The 18,784-nt window shown below is 39.7% G+C and overlaps 1 protein-coding gene across 6 annotated transcripts in view; it reads right to left on the bottom strand.

The window, feature by feature from the left end:
• MYO1D (myosin ID) overlaps positions 1-18,784 on the bottom strand; it is a 343,691-nt gene that overhangs the window by 252,099 nt on the left and 72,808 nt on the right. The gene's annotated exons all lie outside the window — the stretch shown is intronic.

The following is an 18,784-nucleotide window of genomic DNA, read 5'->3' as shown; positions in this document are numbered from 1 at the left end:
CTGACCTGACATTTCACTGGGGTGAGCTTACTCTTACAGACAATGCCTGAGGCTGTGTCCATTCAGATGCTGGTGGTAGAAAAGACCAATAAGAGTTAAAAGCCAAGAAAGAAAAAATAATTTTTTGGAGGTTGAGGACTTCCTATTTATGAAATACAGAGTGGTAAGAAGCATAAAAAATTATTGAAGACAACCTAAGAGCTCTAGGAAGAAAAGAAATAGAAGTTAAAGCAGGTCTTAAACATCTACTCAGTCAGCTTCCCAGTTATAAAGACAACTGTCCAAATACATTAATGTTTTTTCTCCTTCTTGAAACTCCTGAAGTGTTAGTAAAGGAATAAAAACAGTAAAATCCATAGCAGAGAGAATGGTGGGAGACACAATATACATCAAATTCATTTTTTAAATGATTGCCTAAAATTTCATGGCGTAGATGTATTGTCATTTATTCAATCATCCCCCTTCCTTCCTCGTATGAATAATACTGTAGAAAATACTCCTGACACCTAATCTTACAAATCAGTGCTTTTCTTTCTGTGGAATAGATTGATTACCAGGAATGGGATAGCTGTTGGAAAAGGATGGGTATTTTTTAAGATATTTTAATACAGTCCCACCTTTTTGCCATAAAAGGCTAAAAGCCACCCCATATATAATCTGTATGTATAAACGTACATGGGTATAGTTTATTAATGATTACATAAGCATGGAAAAATATGGAAGACGACATGTTATGTGTTAGGTATCCTCTTATATGAACAACAGTTGATGAGGAAGATTCCCAGCCTGTCTCATCATGTTCTTTCTCTGAACATGTACAACAGTTGATGTGGGTGGTTGGAAGGAAGCCATAAGAACAAAGTTAAAACAAAAACAAAAACACCAGCATATATGAAATGATTGCAACTACACAAAATTACATCTGTATGTTTACCAAAAAAATTAAATATAAAATTTAGAAAACCCATATATATTCACTATTTACATGTTAACTCAGACATATAAATATATGAACCAGAGCTAGGCCCAGCACCCACCTTCGCAAGTGGTTGCCACTAACACACTCCACCTGTCAAGAGGCACAGAGAGGCATACAGCTCACTTTCAAGAGCTGAATGAAGGGGATGCCAAGATGGGAAAAATGCTGGTCCACGGCTCATGCTTGCTGTAGGACTAGGGCTACGGGGAAAGAACTAAGCATTTGGGACCCAAGGCAAGCGTTTCCAACTTCCTTCACACTGGAATGAAGGCTTGGGATATAATTAGGAGCGGAAACAAACATGTTGATAATGTCAACAATAAATTAAAACCAAGATTTTTATCAAGTAGCTAGTGTATATTTAAGTAAGAGTTATTAACCATTTTAAGATTATTTGTGCATTTTTCTACTGTAGTTTTCCTATGCATCCTCTCTATTGTTAGATGGAAAGTTTATATGGCAGCCAAAAGCATGGCCTCGGGAATCCTTTACATCTGAGTCTGAAGCTCAGTGACATCCTGTGAAAGCTACTTAACCTCCATGTGTCTCAGCTTTCTCTTAAGTAAAATGGTGACAATATGTACCTCTCTCCCCCTGGCATGGAGTAAATATTTTTTTAAAAAGGGAAATTAATCTTATGTTTCCAATTATGTTCTGTGAGATTTTTAATAAATACCTTATTAACATTGCTACTTAAATCACAGCAATCCCTACACACAAGGAATTAATTCAATGATCATAATCTGATTCCCTTCCTCAGTTGTCAATTAACTATAAGTCACAAGCAAAATGTCTACATAACTCACATTCAAAGACCCACGAAAATAATAAAAAGCTAAGGTTCACTTCCTCCGACTTTCTGGGTTAACCTGTAGAAAAATTTGCAGGACCTCATCAATAGTTGTCTTCAAGTATGAGACTTAAAAGGACAAGACTCTAGTTGTAAAAACACTGTCCAAATAGAAAAAAATAAAGAAAAGGAGGAGGATGTTAGGAGAAAAAATATTACCTCCTAAGTCTGGAACTCTGTAAGAGACACAGCAAATAACTGTTCTGAGAGTAGAATGTTGTTCTAAGATTCCAGGCCTGTCTCACCATGTTCTTTCTCTGAAATTTCACTTTATTTCAAATACATTTTTTTAATCAAAACTTCCAGGCATCTTATTTGTAAAACAGAATTAAAATATATGAATAATATCATCAAATGAGTAACTATCAGCTTAAAGACTGTGGCAAAGATTCAATAAAATTCAATATTAAGATAAAATGCTTCAGAATTTACAACATGTTAAAAGCTTGCCTCGTCTGCAACTCCAGGTTTGGTTATCAAAGATGAAACTTCCTATTTGGTTAGGGCTAAGCATCACCACTAGATGGTGCCAGTATACATTTTAAGACCAACCCAAGACAGTGCTTTGGAAAGCCGCAGGGTGTGAGGTGAGCGAGCACTCAGGTGATGCAGTCCCTGCTTGCAGGGTGTGCCTCCAGGAGGAATTGCTTTTATTATCCCGGGTGATAAATGGGGTGATACCATCTCCTGCAAGAACCAAGAAAGGCATTTCTGTGATCTCTATGTGCAAACCTTTTATGGCAAACTTTTATAATGCATTCTTCAAATATTTATTCAATATCTACTTTGTGCCAGACACTGGGCCTAACTCTGGAAATAAAAAAAGGAATAAAGAGCAGGTAAGTATTGCCAATAAATAACAACAACATAGTCTGATACGTAAGATAATATGCTGTGGTGGCAAAGATTATCACAACACACCCCTTGCAATGTGGAATCCTGAAGAGTAACACACAAACTCCCAGCAGAGCACACAGGTCTCTGGGGTTCCTGGCCTCCACATTTCTCTTCACTTGACTCTAACTACCCATAACACATCCAGCCATCCAAACCTCCCACCCCTGTCCCCCTGTTTCTGTCACTCCTGCTATTACATTAATGATCTATTTACAGTTCTGAAGATACCAAGACTTCATGGTTTGCCCCACAGGAATTCATTCTGACTAGAATACCCTTTCCCACCCAGTCTCATCTTTCCCCATCTGCTTGGCAGAGTCTCATGCCTTCCTCAAAAGCCTAAGCATCAGCAAATTTAGGAAGCCACTCTTTAAAAAATTTTTTTAAATTGAAGTACAGTTGATATACAATATTACATCAGTTACAAGTATAAAACACAGTGACTTGATTATTCTACATTAATTGCTTACCCCAACTAGTGTACTTGCTGTCAACATAGAAAGATGATATAGAATTATTGACTATATTCTCTATGTTGTACTTTTATCCCTGTGACTAATTTGTATAACGATTGAGATTTTGTGCCTCTTTATCCCCTTCATCTATTTCACCCACTCACTCACTCCAACCCCTCCCTCATGGGAACCACCAGCCACTTTTAAGTGTCTACGAGTCTATTTCTGTTTTGTTCATGTTTTTTTTAATTTTTTTTGTACTCCACATATGAGTGAAATCACATGGTATTGTCTTTCTCTGCCTCCTTACTTCACTGAGCATAATACCCTCTAGGTCCATCCATGTGGTTGCAAATGGCAGGATTTTTTTCTTTTTTATGGCTGAATAACATTCAATTGTATATATGCACTCCATCTTCTTCATTCAGTCATCTATTGATGGGCACTTCAGCTGCTTCCATATCTTGGCTATTAGAAATAATGTGGCAATTAAACATAGGGGTGCATATATCTTTTTGAATCAGAGATTTTGTTTTCTTTGGGTTAAATTCCAAGGAGTGAGATTCCTGGGTCAAATGGTATTTCTATTTTTAGTTTTTTGAGGAACCTCCATACTGCTTCTCATTGTAGCTGCACCAATTTACAGTCCCTATCAATAGAATGAGGGTTCTCGGAAGCCATTCTTGATACTCCAACATCAATATATGGTCTTTTCTCTGTTTCCATTTTTTTTTCTTTAGAACTTCCCAAACACTTAAAATAGCTTAACAGCAACTGATTTTTAAAACTTAATAAGTTTAAAAATATTTATTGAATGGGCCAGATATTTTCACTGGCTTCCACATGAGACAAAGAAATTTTTAGAAGTTTTGAATTAATGAGCAGCAGTGGAGAAAATGTAAAGGTAATAATGCCTTTGGAGGACAGTCTTCCATAAAGGAATTCTGAAATATTTATTAAATCTTCAAGTCACTTATATAAAAAAATGACCCGCAACAAGAAGTCAAGATTCATGTAAACCATTCAGCTTAGTCATAGGCAGACTGCATGCACAACGCCAGGGAGAAGGATGACACGGGGATGCTGGGGGAGAGGGCAACACACAGACAATAGTGAAGATACCTGTTCATTGTGGTCTAACCTGAACGTAATACGAACTTAAGCATGAAGGCAGAGGTTTTCAGGGACTGTCAAGGAACCACTGGAGAACGAGGATGGAGCCAGATCTGATGTGGTATGATGGGCTTAGAAAGCCCGGCTGAGGGAGTTGACATTTCACGTGGCTGGTACCAAGGAATCAGGAAAGACTTTACTAGCCAAAGAGATCGATAAAGCCTCCTGCAATGAGGGGACTAACAGGAAACATGAAGGAAAAAGAGATCTGAATTATTTTAAAGGGAAATCGGACAGAATTTGAACACTTACTGAACCCAAGGGACAAAAATATATTTAATTTTGAGGTGGAGGAAGAGTAAAACAAACGTATTTTGGGCGATGAGATTTCAAATGCACTCTCGAGGCTCCTAAACCCAGTTCACCCACTAGCAGAATTCAGTGTCACCCTGATTGGCTTCTTAAACTATATGGAATAAATTATGATGAGGAGGAAAGGTCTCTGTGAGTACTGTATACTCAATAAAATCATTACTTATGAATAAATATTACTTATTTCATTAAGAAGATATGCTTTCGGATAGGTGCTACTTGATCACATTGATTTGACTTGTTTTTCGGACCATTTCAATGCAAATGAAATCTTAAGTTGCTATGAACATTCCATACTTCTCAGGAGACATGCTCACCTACACACACCATTTCTTTGCCTCCACCATCTCCTCAACCAACTCCAATCCGGGTTCCAATCCAGCACTTCAATAAATCTTGATCAAACTTCCCAAAGTTCTCACTGAAAATGTTAAATTCATTGGTAAATTTTTCTGTGCTCATCTTGGTTTCTCAGCAGCATCTGACAGTGGCTTCCTTTCCCTCAACACTCTCCTCTCCTGGCCTCTGTGGGGCACATTCTCTGTTCTTAGTCTCCTTTGCCGGCTCCTCCTTTTCTAATGACCTCTAGACTTTCAACTTCTCTAGGGTTGAGTCTGGTACCAGCTTCAAGTACCATCTAAAGAACTCCCGTTTATGGAGAACAGGATAATCACTGGCTCTATTCTACCCTCTGAAAATTAGCAACAAGAACAACAAAAAAGACAAAAGAAAAGGTATCTGTTATAAACCAAAACCCTAGCCACCACTCTGAAACACAATCTATGCAGAATGGTTGTGAAGTGCTATGAAAACTAGATCTAGGTTAGGGAGGCTAACAGTGAATATGCGCCCTTGCAAAATCTCAGGCACAGGAGCAGAGCTCTCCAGAAGGAAACTGCAGCTCCTGACTGGCCATCCTTGATGAGAATGGCAGGGAGTCAGGATGCAAGTGTCTATGAAACAAAATGAGCACCACCTGACCCTTCTGCGTAGCTGCAAGGTGGGGCCAAATGAAGAAATGAAAAGAAATTACATTTTTGCAAAAAGCAGGCAGTCAGATTGATGAGGCTAAGAGAATATGTGGGTCCAATTGCTCCACAGCAGATTATCTTGATAAATGAACAGAGGAAATGCCAACTCACTTCCCAGGAAGTCTCACTGGGTGTGGACGGGACTTGCTAGTCAGGCAAACTTCTTGTCATTTCAGGGCAGAATGTTGGTGAGAAAAGGTTTAGAAATAACAGCTCCTAAACTCAGCGATCCATGGTCATGCCTACACTACCTTTCAACAATGAGTTAACTCAGAATGAACCACACCTATTCAAAGATGGCAATAATCTAACCAGAATGGGGCCCATGAGAAGATGCTACAAGAAAAAAAGCAGACAAAGAATCCAACAGACAAAAGGCAGATTAGGAATATCCACAGGGAAAAACCTCTGTCCTGCTGGAAGAAAACTATGGAAAAATATTTTTGCAAAGAACATAAAGAAAATGTAGCTCTCAACCCTTGAAAGAGACTGAATAAAACATCATTAAAAAAAGGGGAAATAATGGGCAAAACCATTTTTTAGAAAACGGGATGAGAAACTGGAAGAGCTCAAGGAAAAACATGGAAGACAAAAAAAGCCCATAGAAATGAAGGTAACGTGAAAAGACATGAAAAGGGGGGTGGATGCTGCTAAAAATAGACAGGGACAAGAAAAAAAGGCAGAGAAAAGCAAAATAAAATGGAAAAATGAAGTTAAAGTAAAGTAGAAAGAAGAAAATTATAGATGTGGAAGATAATGGAGATCATACCACTGGTGTTCCTAAAGACTTTAGTATATGATAATGGTGACATTTCAAAACAGCAATTAAATATACCTGTAATAAATGTCAACACATAGTGGTGCAAAATGGGCTAGTCATCTGGGAAAACAAAAAAATCATAGATCATTCATGTGCGGGTTTGAATAGTGTCCCCTGAACAGATCTACTGCAGTCCTAATCCCCAGTCCCTGTAAAGGTGCCCTCACTTGGAAATAGGGTTTCTGCAAGATGAGGTCTTGAGGGTGGGCCTTCAACCCACAGGACTGGTATCCTTACGAGAAGAGGAAATTGCCACGTGAAGACGACAGCCAGGGAGGGCGCCATGTGATGACAGAGGCAAGCGCTACTACAAGCCAAGGAATGCCAATCTGTTGTTTTAAGCCAATTTGTGGTGATTTATTATAGCAACTTTGGCAAATGAATACAATTAGTTATACCAAAATAAAGTCTATGGATATATGTCTTCATTTACAAGGAAACATAAACCAAATCAACAATATGATACAACTTTTCACCTATAGGTCAAGAGTTTTGATAACAAACCATGTTATTAGCAAGAATATGAAGTCACAGTTATCTTCCCCATCACAGGGATCATCATAATTTGCGGACTCCCTTTCAATCTATTTTCTGTATAGCAGGAAATAAGATCTAAACTATAAATCTAGTTGCTCTTTCTTATCCTTAAATCTTTTCAGTGGGAAGCCTCAACATCAAGACAATGTGACACCCAGATCCTGGTCTCATGCCCACTACCTCTGATCACTATGTGGGCAAGAATAAAACAAGTTCTTCCCCATCGGCACTGCCCCTATCACCCATCACCCTACACTTGCTTGTTTCCTTTAGTAGTTGCTGCAACTAGTTTCACATCTACTTGTTTATGTCTGTCTCCAGGGGAACAGAGACCATCTATTGTGTTCATGCTTTATATTCAGCATGCAATAAGGGCTTGGCACTCACAGGGAATGGTTAAGGGTTTGACGAATGAAAAAACAAAGGAATGAACCAACGAGTCCCTTTAGCCTACCTCCTCTCTCTCAGAAAATGGTTTTGCATCCTATTTACAGAGAAAATTCAGGTTATCAAGTGTGAAAAACCTTAAATCACCTACCACCGTTACCATTTTTTTCTATTTTTGTACTTAGTTTCACTTATTTCCTTGTGATTTTCAAAAATGGAGGGAGGGGTTAAATACAGCAAGATATCACCCGTTTTAAATGGGCCATATTCCCATGTTCCAACAGAAAATAATCTTTTCCTTCATGTGGGCAACTTCATGTAATCTAGATAAAAATAGCAATTTTTGTTCCAGGAAAATAGAATTAAAATAATACCTACTCTGACTCACACTCTGAGACAGGTTTTTCGCTCTTAAAGGACGTTACAGAATATGTGGGGTTGACTAGGAATTGGAGGGATCAGTATGAACTCACAGTATGCAGTGGGATGATGGGAGGGGAGGGGAGAGGGCGATGTACGTGCACACACACATTTCACACAACTCCTCTCTCTGTCACTGAGACAGCCAAGATGCCACAACACCCAGATATTAGCTTGTAAATGCTATTCTTCTGGACAATAAGGACCCAGGCCTTCTTGGGGAAAGCTTATTCTAGAGCTGAGACAAGAAAGGTACAAGAGGAGCCTGGAATATTTTGTTGAACCAGAGAGTAGGGAAGTACTCAAAGGAGCAGCCTGAGTGGGCTCCCCGTGGCCAAATCTGGGACCACATGAGCATTAAAGTAAGTAACACCAGTAACGTTATAATCCTTGGAGTACAATCAGAATCTATCAGTCCATATGGACATAAAGAAAGAAAGAAGTAAAAGCTCTTCCTTGGAATGAAATGTCAATTAAGAAATAAAGAAGGAGTGATATGTTAGAAAATACGTGCGTATGCTAAAACTCGTTGAAAGGGTAACAAGAACAGGATATTTATATAGCCTTAAAGTAGCTCCCCACAAATTACCTATTAACTACAAAGGGAAAGGCAGTGGCTTCACAGTGCAGAAAGCTTCTGACTGCTTAAACCAAATGAACAAAGTCAATATAACCAATATTGAAACAAACTGACTTATATGCCTGTGACAGTTAAATTTATGTGTCCGTGCGGTGCCCAGACATTTGGTCAAACGTTATTCTGGGTGTGTCTGTGAGGGTGTTTGTGGATGAGATTACATTGGAATCAGTAGATAGAGTACAGAGAAGGCAGAGCGTCCTCCACAGGCAGCTGGGCCTCATCCCATCCATGAAGCTCTGATAGAACAAAAGGGTGAGGAAGAAAGAATTCTTTCTCTCTGGAGTCTGACTATCTTTGAGCTGGATCATAGGTCTTCTCCTGCCCTTGTACTCAGACTAGAACTTCTACCATTGGCTCTTCTGGGTCTCCAGCTTGTCAGCTGCAGATCTTGGACTTGTCAGCCTCCCTAATCTCTTTATATATGTACACATAAAAACATGCACACACACATATGTATCCTATTGGTTCTTTTTCTCTGGAACACCCAGACTAATACAGATTTGGGTGCCAAGAGTAGTTCTAAAGGAACAGAATGTAAGGATGAGTATTCTGAATTGGTTCTGGGATTTCTGGACTTGGCTCTCTAATCTGATCAGATTTAAAGCCACTAGTGACTCTATTTCCAGTAGTACAGAGAGGACACTGGTAGTCATGGGATAATCTGGCAATAGAGACATACAAAATATCTCCAGGATATTCCTAATCAATCTCTTAGAAGAAGCAAGGAGCTGGGTGACTGCATATGTGATACTTTCAAACATTTTTGGAAAATTAACAAATATACGAGTTTGGCTGGTAGCTCCTATGCCACTGGACAAAGTGATGAATGAAAAGAATGAGCTTAGGGATTAAAAGTTCCAGCTCAAGTGCTGCAAAATGACTGGAAAGCTTTTGTGAGTGCTTCCTGAAGGGGAGCCCTCTCTCCAGTAGCTGCGCTGAGAACCCAGACAAATATAGCGCCTTCTGATAGGATGCAGTGAGAAGGATGCACAATCACTTCTGTGGTGTCTGCCAAACACATGTAACCTGAACCTGATCAGGAGGAAATACAACACAACCTAAATTGAGGGGCATTCTACAAAATAACTGGAAAATTTTATAGCCAAGAAAACAGAGAAAAACTGAATAATACAGAAGATTATAAGAAATTAAAGATGTAACAACTAATTGCAAGTCAAGTGCCTAGTTTTAGTATTCTTACAATTTGTCTGTAAATTTGAAATTATATCAAAATTAAAAGTTGCTAACAAGAAAATCCAACTTCCAATGTTCTTTATAAAGTAGGTTTTAATTTTTGTTAATTTATTAATTTTGAATAGGCAATACAGACTCATAGTTAAAGATTTAAAAGACATAAATGGATACTGAAAAGTGTTTCTCTCATCTTTCCCACAGCTTCCCTCATAAGGTAACTATTGCTATTGTGAATTCTTCTGGAAATAGTATATTCATACATACTGTTTTTACATGAATGACTTTTTTTCTCTAATTAAAATATGTACCTTGCCAATAGTTTCATGTAAGTAAACAGAGAAAAGCCTCATTTTTAATGCCTGCATAGTATTTCATGTCACAGGTGAATGTACAATAATATATTTAGTCAGTCCCTATTGAACATTTAGGTTATTACCAATATTTTGTATGAACAATGAAACTATACATTTAATAGCACATATGTCTTTGTGCATGTGTATGTATATCTGTAGAACACGTTTCTAGAATTAAAGTTGCTGGTTCAAAGGATATGTGTAATTGAAATTTATGAATTACTGCCAAATAATTCTCCAAAGAGGTTGCAGCAATTTATACTCCCAATACATAAGGAGTTTCTATTTCCTGGGTGTGGGTCATTTAATCAGTGACATTGGGCCACTTCAAAAGAATGGCCTATATTGCAGTTTTACTTTGAAAGCACATAGAACTTTGACCCTTTCTTTACTGATGCACCAATGTTGCAATGTTCATTAGTTCATGGCCCACTTTCAGTGAGGTTCAGTTCACCTTCCCCAGTTCTTAGATGAGAACCTCTCCCAGGGTAGAAGGCATCTTGCTTCTGCTTTTTCTGGGAAATCATGGTCTCCATGTGATGGACTCAATTCATTTTATTCTCCATGTTAGACTGCATGTTCCTGAGATGGGTAAGGACTATGTGTTGGAAGGATTAGGAGCTTTAGAGTCACACAGGCCTAGAGCCCTGGGCTTGAATCCTGGCTCTGCAAGTTACTGATTGCATGCATTCATGAACACCTGAGTAATCAGTATATGCCATGTGCCAGACACTATGCTAGGAGCCTGAGCTGCAATGAAGAAGGTATGGTATTACTGTATTTGAAGGTTAACATAAACAGGCCATAGTAAGCACAATAATAAAGGGTTTAAAGACTACATTATTTATCCTTTCCCTCTTGCTCCCATTCCTCCCCTCTTTCCCTCCCCTGCCTATTTCTCTGTCTCACACACACACATAAACACATTCCATCATGCTATTTCAGAAAAGATTTAAGGCAGTAACAAAGAAAGGATGCTGTGGATGTTCAGAGAAAGGATAACTAAACCAGCTTTACGAGTGGGAGGGTTCAAAGACAACATCCTAAAAATTAAGTTGTTAGACGTGGGCATTATTTACATGATGATACACTCTCCATATAGGTATTTCTAGGCACTTCTTGGCTTACACTATCTTAAGAGCATCTGGAATAGGATGCCTTATGTTGCGTTTTACTAACATGTCTTGGAGGAGAGCGCCTGAGAAGCACCACCACTGCCCGCCAGCCTAGCGGCTGGTAGCCTGGACCCTCTCAGCCGGGGAAAGGGTGCGTTAAAGTGCATTCTCTAGCCTGACTGCAGTTTAGCACTACCTGGCTCTAGGATTGTGTGTAAGTTATTTCATCTTTCTGTGCTGGACGTCCTTCATCCACAAACTGGGACAATACCAGTATCTACTCACAGGACTGCTGTAAGAAATGAGACACTCTGCTCACTGGAACACTGGGCACACTACTGCCATGTGGTAGGAGTGCAGTGACATGAAGTCCTGTTTCCTGATGAGCAATCCTGCAAGCCGCCTGAATGGCAGGAAATGTCTTTCCTCCCCTTGGGTCCCATTGCCCCATTGCATCTGTGCCGTGCTGTGTGTATCACAGCAGCAAGGGTCACTGCTGTTAGCGCGATGCATCACAATCTAGCTTGGCATGACGCCCGGAGAGCATTCTTCTGGCAGTTAGTTCACACAGACCCTCAAAAGCCAAAAATCCCTCCATAAACTGCATAGGCTTTCCACAGGCCATAAGAACTGGTCAGGGCCACTCGCAGTGGTTGTACTGGCTTCCTGAGTTCATCTCTTGATTTTCTTCAGAACAACTTCTCCTCACACAAGCAGCGCAAAGGTAGTTAACCAGAAAGAGTGGGCAGGAGATGCTGGACGAATTACTAAAATAATTCTTCTTTTTTCTTTTGTTTCGGAAGCACTGTGCTTGGTGCCACGAGAGAGGAATGAACAGGCAGACTTGTCTCCACCCTAATGCAGGGCAATGAGGACAGACACCAAAAAGGGGCTGCAAGAAGCAGCAACAGAATGTGATCTGCACTGACTGAGGGGGAACGGGAGTTCGGGGCATCCAGAGCAGGGCATCATGAGCGCACTGCAGCAGAGGGAGCAAGAGGAGAGTGGTGAGAGGGTGTCCAGGGACAGGCGAGGCACGGCAGGCCTGGCAGGTGGTGCAGGGGTTTGAACTTTATCTCAAGGGCAGAGTTTTAAGTATTGCTCCCAATAGTCTTTTGTAAGCCCCCTGAGATGGCAGGATGGACAGGACTGGGTGCCTGGTGAGGGAGCAGTTAGGAGGCTACTGCATTGGTCCTGGAAGGGATGAGCGGTGCTTTGGTTGGGAGTGGGCAGTGGACAGAGAGAGGAAAGGCTTTAAGAGGAGAGGCTGAATTGATTAGACAGGGTAACTTACTGGATGTGAGAGCAGTGAGGACGGTTTCTCACATGAGCTGTGGAGCAGCCCAAGATGCTGTTTACTAATGAGGATGGGACAGGAGAGGAAGAGCAAAATTTTAGCAGGTGACTGTGATTCAGGCAGGCTCTGCTGAGTCCAAGACACCTGAGCGAGATCCAGGTGAAGATGCAGCCCATGCTTCTCTCTCATCATCTAATTAAACCTGGTCTGTTGGACACAAAGGGAAACAATACACAGGACGGCAAACACTAAGTATCAAGAGCACAGAGAGGGCAACCATCAATCCTAACCTGTCATGGTGGGCGACTGCTGCAAGGAGACCATGTGCTCTGCTGACCAATTTAAGAGCAAGAAAATTTTTTTAAAGAAATAGGAGATACCTGGGTTTTGCTTAAAATATATTTTTATTAACTGAATTTGATTGGTAAGTTCCCAGCGATTCTCCCTTTCTGGTAAAAGGAAATAGTATCAAACACAACACCTTTTCCCATAAAGGTTATCTAGTAAGGTTCCAGGCAATGAGGTTAAAAAAAAAAATGCAATGACTACTGTCAAAATCTCTTGGATTATGAAAACAATTTAACCAAACATCATAACTCATTCACCGGGCAAAAGGAACAGAATATTTTATAGCATATTTCAATGAAAACAAGATACGTTTAGAGGATATAAAAAATAATCTGTCAAATATGACACAGCAAACCATGCCCATAAATATAGCAGCTGGGATGACATCTGTAAATGGATTGCTTCTAGGTTTTCTTGTTTTGTCTGTTGGGGGTGTCTGAAAAGGGCTCAAATTCCAAGTTCACCTTGATAAGAAGGATACTGACCACTTACACAGCAACTTACACTCAGTTAACTAGTCACTTTAATGGATGAATCTCTACTATTGCTGGTGTCAAGACATTTCCAAGCTGGGTACAGAATCAGTTAGGTGAGGGCACATGTAACTTCAATGCACTGTTGAAAATGAACCCTGAAATGGTTACATTTTGATGCTGCAAGGAAGGTTGATCTTTCCATGAGATTAATGAAAGGTTTATAAGTTTACCAAACCCACATCATGACATGCAAATTGTCTGTTTTGGTCATCATTTGCCACCCTACGGCTTTTTAAATAGTATTTAATTATTTAACTGACCAAATCGCTTTGTTAAAATCCTAGTAAAGCCAGAAACTGGTGAACTGCCCCACAGAAAAATGATTATAAATGACTGCAAGAGTCTTTAGAAACTATACCCCTCAGACCATAGATGGATGCTTAAATATTCACACACATTTAAAGTTAGTATAATACACACACAAATCCACAATGAGGATGTTACATGTTTTATAATGTCAGCACATGAATAAATCACAATAGCATTATTCAGCAATGAACTGCTGAATGCTTAATGACAGTCATGAAGATCAAAACAGGAATAAAACTTTCCTATTAATAACATGATACTATTTTTTCTCTTCTGATCAACAAATACCCTATAGGGCTAAACTCTTACACTTTATTTCTTTTCATCCATTTAATTTAAAAAGAATTTCCTATTAGAGTAATCATTTGGCTATGCCTGGCATGCCTAGGGAAGTAGTGAACAGCTTTTTGCCTTAACCAACCAAGGAGTTAGCCTATTTGTAAATCAACACTGCTTTGGAAAATGAAGAATACCTGGACCTGAGTTAGAAAGCTCTCTGGTAAGAATGCATAACTATATGAATTGATAACAATTATGCATTTTAAATAATAGTATAAACCACTTAAACTACAGTACCGAACACTCTTAAAAAAACAAATAAATAATCTCACAGATGTCTGAGGATTGTAGCAAAACAGGATAAATTTAGGATTCTTACCCATCCTGCCCTCAAATTTATACTGTTAGGAAGCCTCTTAACCTTACACTGTACCTCAGGTATTCCGCTCTCTGGGTGACAGGAAACCTAACAGGTGCACCCTGTCACTTTTGCACAACGAAGCCTTAATTAGGAAGTGACAGAAAACCTAATCATCTACTACAACTCTTTTTAAAAACTGTAGTTACTTATTCGATTCCATAACATGTGAAGGCTTTGATAGATTTAAAGCAAGGTTTTTCCCAGGTGTTACTGAGTCTTGAGGCAACCAGATAGGAGCTTTTGGGTACAGGCTGGGTCCTAGCCATGGCAAGAGACACTCAGGAGAAATAAATGGCTAAGTAGCTAAGTGAATGGATTACTTCTGTTCCTACTGTGACAACACCTGTGTAAATTCATTAAACAAAGTCACACTAAAATGGTAGTGTGCACTTACTGTGCCAAAAACTACATCATATTTTCTAATGTTTGTTGCTCATTATAAGTTTATTAAATATTAATGGAAAATCTCCCTAACCCACCTTTTGTTGACGTCACATGCATAGTTACAGGTAAGAAAGAAATTACCATACATCTAAGCTAATCACCTAACCATCATCTCTGCTTGGAGAATCACAATGCAAAGCTTTTACTGACCTGGAAGGTTGATCTATTTTTACTACAGAATGGATTGTGTCAGAGTAGGAAAGCTGGAAACTCTCCCAGATGCTCCTAAGTTATGTGTTCATCTATTTTTTCTGCTAGGGTGAATCACTGGCCATCACAGAACTGAGCAGGTTTTTAAGACAGCAGTAATATTTATTGATTGAATAGCCAGATACTTTAGCTGGCTCTACTTGGCTTTCCTTGTCAAAAGCCAGTAACATCTGATAAGGCCACTTTTCCTTTACAGCTTTAAATTTTGCATTATCCTTATGCTTCTTATATTTGACATTTTCTCTTGACTTGAGGGTTTGTTTGTTTTTTAAAAAACAGCCTTCGTTGTGTATAAGGTTGAGCGAGGGGTTAACCTCCTTTCCCCTATCAGCAATGTAGGATTTATGTTATTTAGGTGGCCGTGGTGTTTGGACTGGACAATAGCATGGGAGAAGGAAGGAGGCTGACAGGCACACCTCTTATTCCAATGCTGGAAGTGTCTGAGGGCACAGAGAATTCCTACAGTGCGAATCTGGTGATACTGGCACTCTGATGCCAACAGCTCCAGAGGGAAATTAAAATGTCAGCACCCCTGTGATATAATGAGTCTGAAGAAATATATATTTCCCGGGAATATTTGGTCTTCATCCACAGCTCCTGAAAACACTGCAGAGTCTTAAAGTGAAATGGGTGTCTTAATAAGAGACTTTTGGACGCCTCCCCCATGCCTCCAGCCCCTGACCCAAGGTGGGGGCTGGAGGTTGAATTAGCCAATGGTCAATAATTGAGTCCATCATGACTATGTAATGAAGCCCTCACAAAAGCCCCTGAGAAGAACTTATTGCTCTCTTGGATCCTGCTTCTCAGTGGGAGACAGCTTCTATCCCTGGGGAACCAGAACTTCTCCAAGTGCCACTGAGTCAGGCCCTAAGCTCAAGGATAGAAGCTCCTGTATTTGGGACCTTGCCCTATGTCTCTCTTCATCTCTTTATTAACTTGTATTCTTTATTAAACTGGTAATTATAAGTGTTTTCCTGGGTTTTGTGAGCTGCTCTAGAAAATTAACTGAACCTAAGGAGGAGGTTGTGGGGACCTCCAATATGCAGCCAGTAGGTTAGAAGCACAGGTAATTGCCTGGGGCTTGTGATCAGTGTCTGGAGTTGGGGGGTAGGGGTGGAGGGCAGTCTTGTAGGATGGAGCCCTTAACCTGGGAATTCGGTGCTGTCTCCAGGCAGATAGTGTCAGAATTGAGTTCTCGGATACCCTACTTGCGTTAGAGAATTGCTTGCTGTTGTGTGTGTAGGAAGATACCCCCTCCCCCTCACTGGAATCAGGTCCGGGAACCCAAAGAAAGTTATACTACTGTATACTACTGCATAATACTATTGTTATATAGGAAGAAAAAACACCGACATAACCCCCCAGTGAAATATCAAAGGATGCTCACTGGGAACCCTCAGTAATGGCTGTTTATTTGGAGCTAAGAGTTATGTTATGGAAAAGGAGCTGAATTTGGAGGGATTGAAAGAAGATAAAAAAGGTAAAAGTCACCAGCTTACACCACTCTGCAAAGAGTTTTCATCTTTACCCAATATTTGAGATGTTGATTTTATGGCCTTAATGTTATCCTGTACTCATGTTTCCTAAGAAACTGTGAGCCAGACTTCTTTTTAATTTATTTTTACTTATTTCTAGTATACTGCTGTTGGACACCCAAGGGAAGTTTTACTAAGGGAGGAGGGACCTGGAACCATTAAGAGATTCATTATAAAAATCTCAAAGTATTAAACAGGCCCATATTCAATTATAAAAATCAACACATCCCAAAGACAAACATTTTATGGATAATCTGCTACCCGGCTTTACCCAGTCAGTCTTTTTCTCTGGTCATGAAAATAACCAAGTGTTGTCTCCACGCAGGATACCAGACATCAGGAAGCGAACTAAGAGAGTAAGAATGTGGTGGCAAAGCAAAGAGTCAAAAACTAAAAACAGATCAAATCCATCAGGAAATGGAAAAAACAAATAATTTTCCCTATTTTTTCTTAGTTCCTCAAACAGAAATTAAATCATTTTTATTGCTAGATCCAACTGAGAAAGGAATGTATGTAAGCAGATGGGTTGCCAATTTAGGACAACTACTGCAATATTTATTTCTTAAGTGTCACCCCAACCAGGACTGAAAACAGAGCTTCAGAGGCCAATGAAACAAGCTTTCACTGCCCTTAAAAAGCAGCTGTCCTCTAGTTCAATCTTGCTCATTTAAACAATAAAGTTTCTCTAAATGTTTATTAATATTACATTTCAAAAAGTAAAATGAAAGCTAACCTTACATATAAATAGCATTATTTCCAGATCTTCATTTAAATGACTCCCATTGTCCTCTGTGTATAAGAATTGAAACAAAATGGTGTCATTGAACAACTAAAGATTTTTTGACTTCAGGAAATACTTCATCTCAAGTTTTTGCTTATAGTTTATCTTATGTTTAAAAAGTCAAGGGTTTCGGAAGATGACTGGTTCGCCAGAGACGGGTAAGAGTCCTCAAGGGAGGAACAACCTAAGACAGGCACAGTCGCAGGGGGGCCATCAGGTGAGAAATTGGGGATCAACAGAGGGGAGGCTTAGAACCTCACACCCCTGTTTTGAGAGAAATCTTCTGTATCCGTGGATGTTTTGTTGCCCTTGTCTAGCTTGGATTAATACTTAGTCTATAGGCACACACCTGATCATCTACATTTGCTCTCTTACAGCACTAAATTATGTTTTCTACCTTTATCTTGCATCTACCTACCACTTCAGCATTTTATTAAAAAATAATAATAATAATAAGGGAGAAATGTGGGATTCACATATAAATCAAGTATAAAAATCAAACGAATAATCATATCTGACTTGATTGTTTATAGTTCATGATATGTGATCAAAACCAAAAGTTTCTGTGATATGACTGCCCTTGTACTGTTCACCATGTAAGAACTTATTCACTATGTAAGACCTTGTTCACCATGTAAGAACTTGTTTGTTATGCTTCAGAAGATTGGAGACTGTTGAGATATAGGCTTGGGGTTGATTAATGACTGTGTATTGAGTCCCCTATACAGAATTTTATTGTTGTTAACAACCATTTGATCAATAAATATGAGAGATGCCCTCTCAAAAAGAAAAAAAAAGTCAAGGATTTGGCCAGCAGGGCCAGTACATTTGGCAGAGCCAAGGCTGAGGACACTGCTGGCCTGGTCAGTACATGTAGTGGGACCAGGCTAAGGATTCCGTCCGTGCAGCTGGGGTGTCCAGCAGGGCAGGGGTCGAGGAGCGGCCCACAGGGTGGGGAAATTCATTACAAATAGGAAGACTGAGCAAATACATAAATATGTCAAGGATGATGGGAGTCAGGTTTCTCACTACCACAAAAGGAAATCACATATATGGACACCATGGTATTGGACTGAAATGGGAGGTAGCAGTAGGAACTCAAGATATTTAATATAAATAGACAAAGAAATAGACACATATGTATCTATGTGTGTGTGTGCATTTTCCCACCCAAACTCTGATTGCTGAGAAAGTCTAAAGGCAGTAACACACCAGTAGCCACAACCATACCTGCTACCAAGGCTAAACCCAAGGCTTTTGGGAGAAATGGCTGATTTCATCACTACATGAGGGAAAGCAGAAGATGAGGACTTGGAATCTGACTGAGGCAAAGTAAGGAAATTCTCAGAGGAGGACAGGGCCATGCCAAATGGGTACTGCAGCCAGCTGAAAGGGGTTTCCACTATCCAAGAGTGGGACAAACAGCTTAGCTTATTTGGGAAATAAAGAGAATGAATTTCA

The sequence above is a fragment of the Manis javanica genome, chromosome 4, assembly GCF_040802235.1.
Source record: "Manis javanica isolate MJ-LG chromosome 4, MJ_LKY, whole genome shotgun sequence".
NCBI classification, from domain to species: domain Eukaryota; kingdom Metazoa; phylum Chordata; class Mammalia; order Pholidota; family Manidae; genus Manis; species Manis javanica.
Note: the sequence above shows the minus strand (reverse complement) of the source record. Positions and strands in the feature narration are given on the sequence as shown.